At 44.6% G+C, this 12508-nt stretch overlaps 1 long non-coding RNA gene and 1 pseudogene across 3 annotated transcripts in view; both read right to left on the bottom strand.

Moving 5' to 3' along the window:
• The window catches only part of LOC101989197, a 16975-nt gene extending 11779 nt beyond the window's left edge, over nt 1-5196 (bottom strand). Inside the window, exon 1 of one of the 3 annotated variants that reach the window (XR_258509.1) lies at nt 5135-5196. This is a non-coding gene — a long non-coding RNA (uncharacterized LOC101989197). The remainder of the gene's footprint in view (nt 1-5134) is intronic. The other 2 variants (XR_001229123.1, XR_258510.1) reach the window with 2 other exon arrangements.
• Nucleotides 4025-5281, bottom strand: LOC101989483 (annotated as a pseudogene).
• Nucleotides 5282-12508: the final 7227 nt, after the last annotated feature.

The raw sequence follows: 12508 nt of genomic DNA, 5'->3' as shown, positions 1-12508 counted from the left end.
CAGGGTTTCTCTGTGGCTTTTGGAGCCTGTCCTGGAACTAGCTCTGTAGATCAGGCTGGTCTCGAACTCACAGAGATCCACCTGCCTCTGCCTCCCGAGTGCTGGGATTAAAGGCGTGCGCCACCACCGCCCGGCCATTGTGGCTTTTTTTATGTTAAATTTTAATTTTCCTTCTTTTTAAAACTACATTTTAAATGGAAATATAATTACATCATTTTCCCCTCCCTCTAGCCCTTAGGTACTGTCCCTCCAATCCCTCCTACCCCATTCCCAATTTGATAGTCTCTTTTGCTTTTACTATTGTTATGTGTGTATATATATATATATATATATATATATATATATATAATTTGTATGTGTATATATGCATAAATACAATGTGTTGCTGGACATGTTGAAGTTATGATGCCTGTTAGGAATGTAAGGAGAGATGACAAAAACATAACTGAGGGGCCCGATGTGGTGGCTCATGCCTTTAATCCCAGTTAATACTCAGGTTGCTGAGGCATGTTCAAGGCCAGCAGGGCTATATAGTGAGACTCTGGATCACAAATGGGGGCCAGGGGGAAGCCTGATAGGAATGGGTTCAAAAGAGAATAGGGGTATCATCTAAGACACATTCTTGTCTCAAAGATTGAACTTGAGTCTAATAAAACCCTTAGATGTAATTTCTACTCTATAGAAAACATGGAGATTGGAAATAAATGAAACTTGAAAGAAGAAAAAGAGCCCATTGAAGGACCACTTCTTATTTGGACTTAGGCTGAGCCTAACAACCTAACTTAATGCATGAGCCATTTCACAGAAAAGTAAGGGACATGGAGGGGCATGTCTTCATAAAGACAATGAAATCCAAAAAATGACCAAGGTATAACACTTCTCATACCAAAGACCAATGAGCTTGTGAAGGAGGACAGAACAAGATAGTCCCAGGGATGTTACTATTCTAATGTTACTAAAACACTGAGCTAGGGAGTAAAACTCACGGAAGAGCGGGTTTATTCAGATCCTGGCTGCCCCGGGAGGAAGGCTATCTATCATCTTGGGCTTTGTACATGAGAGACATCCCTCCCAAAAGAATGGTTTTGTTTTTATTACTTAATTTGCAAGGTGTTGGGGATTGAACTCAGGACCTCAGTCACTCTAGACAGTGAAATAAATGCTTCACCACCGAATTACAGTCCCAACTCGCAAAAGAACCTTTTGGTTTTAAGAGACCAGGTCTCAAGGACAGCTCTTGTTAGTCCTGGCATTTGCCTTATAGCCAAACCTGGCCAAGAACCTGCTTTCCTCTTGTCTCAGCCTCTCAAGTGATGGACTATATAGGTGTAAGTCAAAAGATGCCTAAAGAATTCTTAAGTCTTGTTCAATGCAGAAAAAGGCAGACCAAATGGCCCTTTCTAAAGCTCTTTGAGTGATTTCTGCTTGAAGTAATCAATATACCAATTCTTCTTTAATTGAGCAAAGGAAGGCATACACAGTGAATACAATTTTCAAAGTGCTTAGAGCTTGAAATAACTTATGTTGGAAAATTAACCATACACAATTAAAAGCAACCCTTACCAGATGAAGTTAGACAAAAATATGCTTTTAGAAATTTGATGCATTATTTTGTATAGAATCTTTTATGGACTGTTTTGACACCCATCTCTTCTTAGGGTCAGTGAATACGGCTCTGAGTGATCAATAGAAACAGAACAGCAAATCTGACCAATCAAAAGGATGAGAGAAAGCCAAACCAGGAACGTCCAAACGGCTGTGCACCGAAGTGCCATGCCTCCTTCCCCGCCAGACCAGAGGAGTGCAGCTATCAAGCTAGAGAAGGTGAACATAAGATTTTAACTTGAAATAGAGATATAATTTCTTTAACCCTGGAACTAAAAAATACTTACCAAGTATCTTTATGACATAAATTATTAAGGATGAATTTTAATTTTAAACTGAGATATGGAATAAACTTGCCAGCGTTTTTTTTTTTTAGTTGATCTTTTTTTTTTTTTCCTGGACTGTTTAAAGGCTTTTCATCCAAAGATCAGATAGAACAGATCAAGGTATCATTGTGGTATACATAATTGTTATTATAACATTTATTATTATTATTTATTATTATTATAAATAATAACATTATTATTTATTATAACATTGTACGTTTTTTCTTCCTCAAAGTTTGTAATTCTATTTTAAACATAAAATTGGGTGTAAACATAGTGATTTATTGATAGGAAGATTAGTGATGACTTAGGGTAGATCAGAAAGAAGCATAGAGTAGGGGTGCAATTCATTTCTGGGGCCTCTAAACACAACAGCAAATGAAGGTTTGGAGATAGGATGAAGTATGTTAGGTGGGAAACAGTGTGACATTTTGTCAAGTTACAAAGCTAAGTCTCACATCTTTAACAGGATGGCGTCACCACCATGTCCCTGCCACATTTCTAGCTTTTGGGATCCATACAACCATGAAGGCCGAGAAAGCAAATCAACAAATATTGATGTCAGATGGGAGGCGGCAGTAAGAGTAGGCATTGAGTGACGTTAGTTGGAGCAGTCCAGGAAAACCTTATTGAGATGCTTACGTGTTACAGGGGCTCTTAACAGAGGTGACTGAACCCCAGGAAAAGCTTTCTGCCTAAGACAAATACTGAATGCAAAATTCGGTGACTTTTGCTGTCTGATTTGTCTTCTGGCAGTGTTGGAATCAGAGTGGCCAGGATCTGTGCATGCTAGGTCTCACGCTCTACTGCTGGCAAACCGCTAGACCATGGTGGCCAAGGCACTTACTGTTCCCAGCTCTTCATGAGGCTGAGTCATGGGGACAGCTTAAGTATGAGTTTGAGACCAGCCTGGGCAACACAATGCAAGAAAACCACAATTAATGCTATTACGATTTTAAGAATTCTCCAATGAGCACATAAGAATTTTTAACGTTTTTGTTTTTTGAGACGGTGTCTCAGTTTGTAGCTCTGACTGGCTTGGAACTCGGATCTTGCCTGCCTTTGCCTCCTCGGTGCCATCGTTACAGAATGCACCTAAATGAGAGCCCTCTAACATAGACTTAACCGAGTTTATCTTCAACTTGCTTTTGGCAGCTGACTTGCCCTTAGTTCTGAGAACAGTATCTGAATGTATGTTACACAGCAAGGAGTGCTGGGCTCTACTCAGCCTCAGCCTGGGACCTTCTAGCTGCTTCTTGGGAGGCGTTATTCTATGTGACAGGGTGTCTTTCTCAGGCCTGCTCACCACCACATCCGGGGAAGCAACTTTAGAATTTCAAATTTAGTTCTTCCACATCTGAAATTGCCTTTTCCCCGCTTTTGGTTAGTATTATCACCTGCAGTCCACCAGCAGGAAGAGGCAAACTCATTATTTCAGTAGGAAAGCCTTCCATCTTGAGATTTTTTTTTTTTACTTACACCATGGTTCATGTCTCTTGTTTCCAGGACATGGAGCATCGTCTACCCTGCTGCCCATGCTTCACTTCTAAGGATATCTTCTCAATGTGCTCCTTCTTGTTGCCCTGCAGATCGGGCTTCTCCAGGGATGTCCTTTGTTTTAGACGGCCCCTTTAGCCTTGCTTTCAGACACAGCTTTGCTGGCAGACATAAGCGTTCCAAATCTGAGAACCGTGTTCAAAAGAAAGTCCTGAGAACAGTGTAATGGGATTCTCCAATCTGGAAAAAACAAAAACAAAAACAGCATCAAATACCATCTTGTCAATTTCTTTGTTTCCCCTGTTGCCACATTGGTGTTCTTTTCCTGCCTCAGTTTCTCATTGCATTTTTTTCCCATCCACTCACAGGCAGTGCTTATGGGTCACTGAGGCTTTTATTCTGCATGTAGAACTGCTGGGGCAGGGGTCTTTCCTGTGGCCACCCTAGAGATTACACTGGACTCCAGACACTAGCTTGGAAGTGAGGTGACAATGATTCAGACCAGTCACATGATTACAAAGCTGGGGTTTCCAGCAGGGCTCCAGGTGGTCGGGCGGACTGACGATGTCTAAGGAAGCAGTGGCCTTGAGCCGCTTTGATGACATCAGGGACAGGGTCTAAGCAGCTGGTGGCTCCAGGGATCTGCATCCACTTTACTTGGCCAGGGGGTTCCTGAAGCACCTGTTGGCAAATTTGGTCTTGCTGCCCAGCTCTTCCTCAATTCTAAGAATCTGGTTGTACTTGGCCAGGCACTCGGATCGGCAAGGGGCACCAGTCTTGATCTGCCCAGTGCAGAGCTCCACTACCAGTTCAGAGATGAAAGTATCCTCAGTCTCCCCAGAGCGATGGGACACCATGACCTCCCAACCATTGGACTGGGCCAGATTACATGCCTGCAGAGACTCGGTCACGGAGCCAATCTGGTTCACTTTGAGCAGGAGGCAGTTGCAGGACTTCTCACTGACAGCCTTGGCAATCCTCTTAGGGTTGGTCACTGTGAGATCGTCCCCAACCACCTGGATGCCTGAGCTAGCTGTGAACTTCTTCCAGGCTTCCCAGTCATCCTGGTCAAAGGGGTCCTCGATGGACACCACTGGATACTCCCAGATGAAGGACTTGTACAGGTCAGCCAGCTGGTCAGGGGTGATGTACCTGCTGGCGTCATCGGGAGACTTGAAGTCCAGGTTGTACTTCCCGGACCTGTAGAACTCAGAGGTGGCCACGTCCACGCCGATGACAACCTGTTCAGTGTAGCCAGCCTTTCCAATTGCGTTCTTCAGCACCTCCAGAGCTTCTTTGTTCTCCAGGATGTTAGGCGCAAACCCGCCCTCGTCACCCACATTGGTGGCATCCTTCCCATATTTCTCCTTGATGACATTCTTCAGGTTGTGATAAACCTCTGCCCCAGTGTGCATGGCTTTGCGGAAACTGGACGCCTCTACAGGGAGGATCATGAACTCCTGCATGGCCAGCTTGTTGCCAGCGTGAGACCCGCCGTTGATCACATTGAAAGCTGGGACTGGCAGGATGACTTCAGCGTTGCCAGCCAAGTCAGCGATGTGGCGGTAGAGGGGCACCCCCTTTTCTGCAGCACCAGCTTTGCAGACAGCCAGGGACACTCCCAGGATGGCACTGGCACCGAATTTGGATTTATTCTCGGTGCCGTCCATCTCGATCATCAGCTTGTTGATCTTCTCCTGCTCCACCACATTCAGTTTCTTGCTAACCAGAGCAGGTGCGATAGTTTTATTGATGTGCTCAACAGTCTTTGAGACACCCTTCCCCAAGTAGCGGGTCTTATCATTGTCACGGAGTTCCAGGGCCTCATAGATGCCAGTGGAGGCACCGCTAGGCACGGCTTCGGGGCTTTCAGTTTCTAGTGAACACACACCTGCTGCTTGCTGTGGTCAGTGAAGGCAAGAGCCACACCTTTGCCAGGCAGCTCCTAGGAGCCTCTCCCCGACCTCTGCAGACAGGAAATCCTGTTGTGTGACAGCCCTGAGTAGGTTCCTGTGGACTTTTGTGTACTAGAGATGTCCGGTGCCACCAGCCCTGGCTGAGGCCTTTCCAAGGTGGTTCCTCTCCTCCATCTTCCCAGGGCTGAGTTTGTTCTTTGGCTGCCACTGCCCGCCGGCTGAGTTGGCCTGGGCTTTCTGTCTTTCAGCTCCCTTCCCCAGCCCACAGAACTGGCATCCAACCTCTAATTCCTCAGGAGGCCAGTTCACACCTTCATTCTTGTGGACTGCGTTTTCGGCATACCCGTGGGCACACTCCAGATTTTTCTGCTGTAAGGGTCTTTTTCACCTTGGCCTGCTAAGCCTTGGAATTTGTTTCTGCCTTGGCCAGTTTCTCTAGCTGCTTCACATTTTCCTTCAATTGGGACAGGGGATCATCCATGGCCGGTCAGGTAGTGCACCCCGTGGGTTGGTGAAGGGGACGAGATCTTACGGAGCAGCTGTGCCCGACAGGATCAAGTTTTTTTTTTAATTTTTTTTTTTTTGCTTATCAAAAAACTTTTATTCATAGTTGTAAAATTGGGAAGTCTTCTCAAATAGCCACAGCAACTAAGAACCAAGCATTACAATATATAAGCCAATGGGGTCCATTCTCATCCAAACCACCACAGGTTGCATATGCGGTAATCAGTTGCTGGAGAAGAGGTTGAGGGAAGGGCTTCTCCAATGGTTGAGGGAAGGGCTTCAGGCATGCAGTCTTTGGGAGTCAATGCTGCATTGGGATTTTCCCTGATGTTGCTACCTTTTTGAGTCATGTGTGGTTCCCTAACCTCAATAAACTCATTGCTTTGCCAAGCTAGTCTTGAATAGAATCATTTTTCTTGATGTTTGTGTCTGCTCATCGGCAACTACCCATCTGTTCGCATCTTAGAAAGAGTCTTATAATGAGTTTTTAAAGGCTTTCTAAGCTTTAATATTTCTTTTTCATATTTAAAGACTGTTCCATCATAGCCAGAACAGAAAGTCCCATAGTTATGAGTTTCAGCACATATTCATTGGCACGTGGGAAGCCTTCGGTCATCTAAGCAGCAAACTTCACATGTGTTAGGGGTCTATCTGTGGGAAGAAGTAGCAGAAGGATGAAGGTCCTGCCAACTTCAGACTGTCTAAGTTAGCGTGACGTGTGAGAGGGCGTAGTTTGCTTTTATCTCAACCATTGTAGCTCTAGACTGATGCAAGCAATATGGTGGAGACCACCGAGTGTTTAGGACTCTAGGAGGGGCCTCCAGCCATATGACATATCTGTGTCCTTTCCCGGCATCATCTCGAGGAATGATCTCCATAGCTTGAAGCTTGCAAGTTTCAAGACTCTGAGATCCTCGAGTGAGAGGGGCTTTGGTGAATGACATTAGGTTTATCTATAGGCGCAGGGGTGGCTCGCTGGGAGAGGCATGCTATGATAGGAAGACAGAAGCAGAAAAGGGAAAAGTACTCTTCTCCACATGAAGACCTTACCTCAGCGGTGTCTAGAGTCCAGGCGGTTGATGCTTTCTTTGCAGCAGGGCCCAGGTTCTCTGGGCCTCTTTCCCCACATGGACCAGGAGTCTGTACAGATGTGTGGACAGGTAACTACAGAGTTAGTCAATGGACAGATAACTACGGTGTTAACCAATAAAGTTTTCCATTGACTTCTTTCCTCCACCGCCACCACCAAGGCACCAAGATTGGACTGGGGGAAGTTGGGTGGTAGGGATAAGAACTACATTTTATACCCCTTTTTAGTCTCTTCCTAGCCTTTCAAGAGCGCAGCTCTTCCGAAGCATCCCTTACTGCTGGAGCTTGGTGTATAAATATTCTCCATCTGTTGTCTATTTGTGTATGGCATTCTATAAATACATTAATTGGTACCACTTCTCATTTAACTGTCACTGCTGTCTCCTTTCATGACAAGCTTATATTAAATATGATGGAATAAAATAAAACCATCCAGCAATAAGGGCCTATTTTGGTCAAAAAAGGAATGTAGCCGGAAGAAAAACTCCATCTTTCGTCGTAAGGAAAGAGATAGTTTAGGCTCATCAGAGATAGTTTGTGAGCGAAGTCTAAGAGGAAAATTTCTTAGATGGAGGCAGGGGAAGCTCTCCAGGAGGCCGTTGACAGGAGTAAGTAGGGAAGGTAGAATTCTCAGAAGAGCTGCAGTTTGGGAATGGAGTGAACCTGTTTTCATGTTTTGTTATACTTTTGAAAGGGTGGGCTTATTTTAGACAGCTTTGGTTTTGGTGACATTTCACAGACCATAATCCATATGTACTGCTTTTTGCCTTGAAAGAGTAGCCATTTACTTAACAAGAGAAACCCATGGCACAAACATCGATTTCAAGCATATTTTAAATTTAATAGCAACTGGGGCCAACTGACTGTACAATAAAGAATACATTCTTACTAGATCCCAACTACATGGCCTCTAAGGATAAGGAGATAAGTCAAATAAAAGCTGTGCTGCTTTGTGTCCTAAGGATTAAATGCCATTGTTTGGAGACTTAGAAACTGACTAAAATTTAGTCTGTGAAGAGGTACTTTATGTGTGCAGATGACTTTAGTCTAATATCAGGATCAAATTGTTTTGTTAGACACAGCAACTAGGGGGGGTACTCTGTATGTCCTCCCTGGAACGGGGCGTGGGGGGGGGTCAAGTAGAGAGTCCTCAGAAATACATCAGGCCAGAATGGAGACACCAGTTTGATTTCTCTATCCCCTGGCGAGGCTTCAGCTTTGCCTAAGGCCTTCAGTGGCTCGGATGAAGCAGTCCCAGCTGATGGGGATAGTCTCTTCTCTCTAGAGGCCACCGCCTGTAGATAACAAACCACTCGGAAACACCTTTGAGTTGGTGCTGATTACAGGGTACAGGAGCCTTGCCAAGTTGACACTAAAGACGAACCGTCATCACTGGTCATGGAAAAACCTTCATTTGAATGGAAGAAAATCATCCTGCAGCGCCCTTCAGTGGATTCAGCCTGGAAGGCCTGGCCCGCCCTGATAGTTGCTTTTACTCCATCCCGGGGTCCTTGGGAAGCAAAAGAAAGTCCAGGACATATTCCCTGATGCCCCCACCCCCACTTCTCCAGTCCTTAATATTTTAGTAACAATCTGATCTCAGGACACTAGACTCAAGTGTAGAATGTCCTTATATTTTTAATGAAGATACACAGAGTGAATAACCAGTCAAACACTGCCTGGCCTCTTTTCCTTTACTTCTGGGGAGCAGGTATAGGAGGTAACTGTGGGAATGTGTGGCCTGGGTTTGGTTCTGAAGAATAATTTGATAGATACTAAAGTAAATGATGGTTCTGCAAACATGAATCATTTACTCAGAGAATGTATGAAAAATAGAGCCATAAAACTGAGCAGAGTTCACTTGGCCAGCCAATATTTTTTTCTGTAGAAATTCTCATTACTGCCTTATAACTTTTGCAGGTAGGGTCACAGTAAATGTGACTCTACATACCATCTTCCGTTTGTTCGGTAATTCCCTCCCCCCTCTTCCAGTCTCTGAGTCTCTTTCTCTCTCCCTCCTCCCTCCTCCCATCTCTTCTTGTTTAGTAATTTCATAGTACTAACTGAATATAGTCTTAGAACGTATAAAATAAGTGCAATGAGCGAACGTAATATACATTGGATAAGAAAGGAAATCAATGTGAACTGAAGCTTAGATTCTATATCTAGGCTACTAAATACTGACCTATCAAAAATACAAGGTGGAAGAGAACAATATTTGCTGAATGTGGTTTGTCGAAAGAGGTTGTAGGAATTCTTCTCTTCCATACCTATTTTGAACCTCTCTTCTCTTGTGTGGGTGAATACTGCCAGCTGTATCCTGAAAATGCATGTTCTTAGCCTGGCATGGTGGTGCATACCTACGGGGGGGCTAAAGCAGTGAGGCTGGCGAGTTCAAGGCCAGCTTGGGCCACACAGAACACTTTCAAAAACAAGCGACAACAGAAGAAACCAGTGCTGTAGGTCTGAGCAAGCTGCTCCTTGAAAAATCCATTTTTTTTTTTGTCTCCAAAACTTGACCACTATATAGGTTAGGAGTTTAAGCATTTTGGTCTTTATTCTCATGATGAATTTATATGGAGAGATCACTGCAAGAATAAGACAAGGTGACTTTGAGGTTCTCTGACCTGAAGAAAAGCCCCATACTGTTCATACTCGGAGTCCCTGAGCAGGTAGTCACATGTTACATCTGGTGAGTTGAGTCAGGACTGTAAGGAACGCCACTCCAGAGTGATGAATGTGTCTCGCTGGTCGACCACAGCAGCCTTTCAGCCTGGGATGGGAAAGCCTGCTGCCGGAATGGAAGAACTTTAAGCCAAGACCTGTGTGTCTTGACTAAGGATGAAAAACACGAGTGGGCGTCCTTGAATGTGCAGGCCTTGTAACCGTTTCTTTAGAGGGTAATATTTCACGTCTTAAAACATCATTTGGAGTAGAGAAATGGAATCTGCTCTTTGGTTTATGCCTGGGTGGGATATGGCTGGGTGCTGTGATATTTGCCCATGGGGAGTGAGTCGGGTGTGCTCTGACTGGGACATATTCTTTCTGTAAAATCTTAAGAAGTCCCACCATTTCTCTGCTCTCAGTGTTCAACCTCAGTCATCTGGCTTCCATATGTCAGAGAGGCATCACCCAGGGATTCAGGGTTCTAGAGAAGACCCTACTCTGCGATGGTAAGAAAGCTCTGTTCCCTCCAAACCCTGCTCAGTGAATGCTGCCTGGAGGTTAGCCAGCAGGAGCAATTCTCTACTTAGGAGCAAACACTGGAAGTCCCTAGTTACCTGTGGCGCTGTCTCACTTCCATATCAAGCTTTCAGGCTATAAAAGCTCCATCTTACACGGTGGCTTAGAACCCAGCTGTCGTTGTGTATGTACGTACCCGATAGACTGAAAACCTTTACTAACCAACTCTTGATGACTTTTAATACTTTTTATTCTATCCTACCCAGTCCCTTTTGACCAATCCAATCCCATCCAATCTAGTTCAGCCTAGTGCAGTCCAGTCCCTTTAAACCTGCCCCACTCCACTCTACCCAACCCTATCATACTACAGACCAGTGATCTCTTCTCTACTTCAACCCAGCCTCTCCAGTGCAAAGAAAGGCAAAGTAGCCGGATCAACTGTGTCCTCCCTAATCTTAGCTAGTCTATTCTGGTTTCTCCAATTTTAGTCCGAACAACCTGTCCTTTCCAACATCATCTTCTACTCTTCTCTCCTAACCGTGCTACTTTATCTTATCAAATCTTGTATTATTCCATTCACACAGACACATGGACACAGAAACACACACACACACACACACACACACACACATTTTATTTAGAGACAGATGGTCTCATGATATAACCTTGACTGGCCTGGAACTCACTATGTAGACCAGGATGACCTACAAAAATCTGCATAATATTGTCTTCCAAATGCTGGGATTAAAGGCATGTCCCACCATGCCTGGCCCTTCCTTATCCTATTTTTTTTCTCTGTCTAAAATTCTAATCATGTCTTTATGACATTTAAAATTTTTGTTTTATGTGTGTGATTGTTTTACCTGCTGTAATGGCTATTCATGGTAGCCAACTTGGCAGCATCTGGAATTAACTAAAAATCCAAGTGCCTGGGCACACCTGAGAGGGAGTTTCCTTAGTTAAATCATTTAAAGTGGGAACATCCACCTTTAATTTGGGCCACACCTTCAGCGGTGGCTTATATAAAGGACATGGAAGAAGGATGCTTTGCTCTTCTCCTGCTTGCCCCTGGTCTCACTGCTAATCCATTGTTTCACTGGCATTAGAGCCAGAGTTCTGACATGTACCAGAGACCAGCTGAGACATCTGGTCTTGTGGACTGAACAGCTACTGAAGGCTTGGACTTTCTGTAGGCAGACAGCCATGGTTGGACTAGCTGGACCACAACCTGTAAGCTACTCTAATAAATCCTCTTTGCATATATGTGTGTGTTCATTCTATCAGTTCTGCCCTCTAGAGAACCTTGACTGGTATACCCACAAAAATGTGTGTACATTGTGTGCATGCCTGGTGCCAAAGTTGATGTTTTTCATTTTCAGGTGTGGGGTAGGTTAAGAAGGAAGTCATTATCAGGTACAACTGGAAAGTTCTGAGCATAGGAATTTGCTCATTCAGAGCTCATACCCCAGTGAAGTCAGTAGGAAACAGCAGCGTCCAGTAGAGGAGACCTTAATCATCTGGAGTAATGGCAGGAGATGGTATCCATTTGTGCTCAGGTCGGCTCTGGCCGACATGCTAAACAACCCAGAGAAGGAATTAGTAGCTGGCTTCTCTTGACATCTTAATGTTGCTCCATTGGGTGTTCACAAGCAACTTTTAAAGGGGGGAGTGACTCGGTCTGTAGTTCTGTTTATTTTGGGGTTTCCAGAGTCTGGACTTCTTTATTAGAGGCTGTCAACTGAGGGCTTCGACCACAAAGATTTAGCATCATGTTTTTAAGAGACAGTCAAAACCAGGGTTAATGAAAGTTAAAAGGCTTTGAGTCTCCCTGTAGGTCTCGGTACAGACACTTGTTTCGTAACCGTCTCTTGCCTGGGTGTGTCAGGTCTTTGCAGACCAGCTCAACCAGAGGAAAAACAAAATAAACATGAGCAGTGGCCGTCACAGCCTGCAGCCTCCTTTTTTCCTACCAGACAAGTCTTTTATCCTCATTAAAATCGAGTCTGTATTAGACATTTTGAATCATCGTAGAAGGTGGAACCTCAGTTTTGCTTGAGCCATGTGTCCGCTACCTACGTTGTCTGGGGAAGCCTTGAACAGCCTCTCATTTCCTCAGCCCAAGAATCCAGCTCTCAGCCTCTCTAGGGCATGTGAGAGCCCGTGTGTTCTCAGTTCCCCTGTGTGGAAACAGGTGCTATACCCAGAATGGTACAGAGGAGTTACTCCATGGGCTCCCAAGAGACCCGATGAATGGGAAGTGCCGTGGGGCTGTCTAGATTTCAGACATCAGATCCTCTGAAATGTTCCTAAAGCCTACAGATGTTAGTCATGCAATGAAAGAAAATACAGAAATTCTTGAAAGAGGTGGCAACTGGTCTTAGATGGTCC

Source organism: Microtus ochrogaster, chromosome 19, assembly GCF_000317375.1.
Source record: "Microtus ochrogaster isolate Prairie Vole_2 chromosome 19, MicOch1.0, whole genome shotgun sequence".
Lineage (NCBI taxonomy): Eukaryota > Metazoa > Chordata > Mammalia > Rodentia > Cricetidae > Microtus > Microtus ochrogaster.
This window is presented reverse-complemented; position numbering and strand designations above follow the sequence as displayed.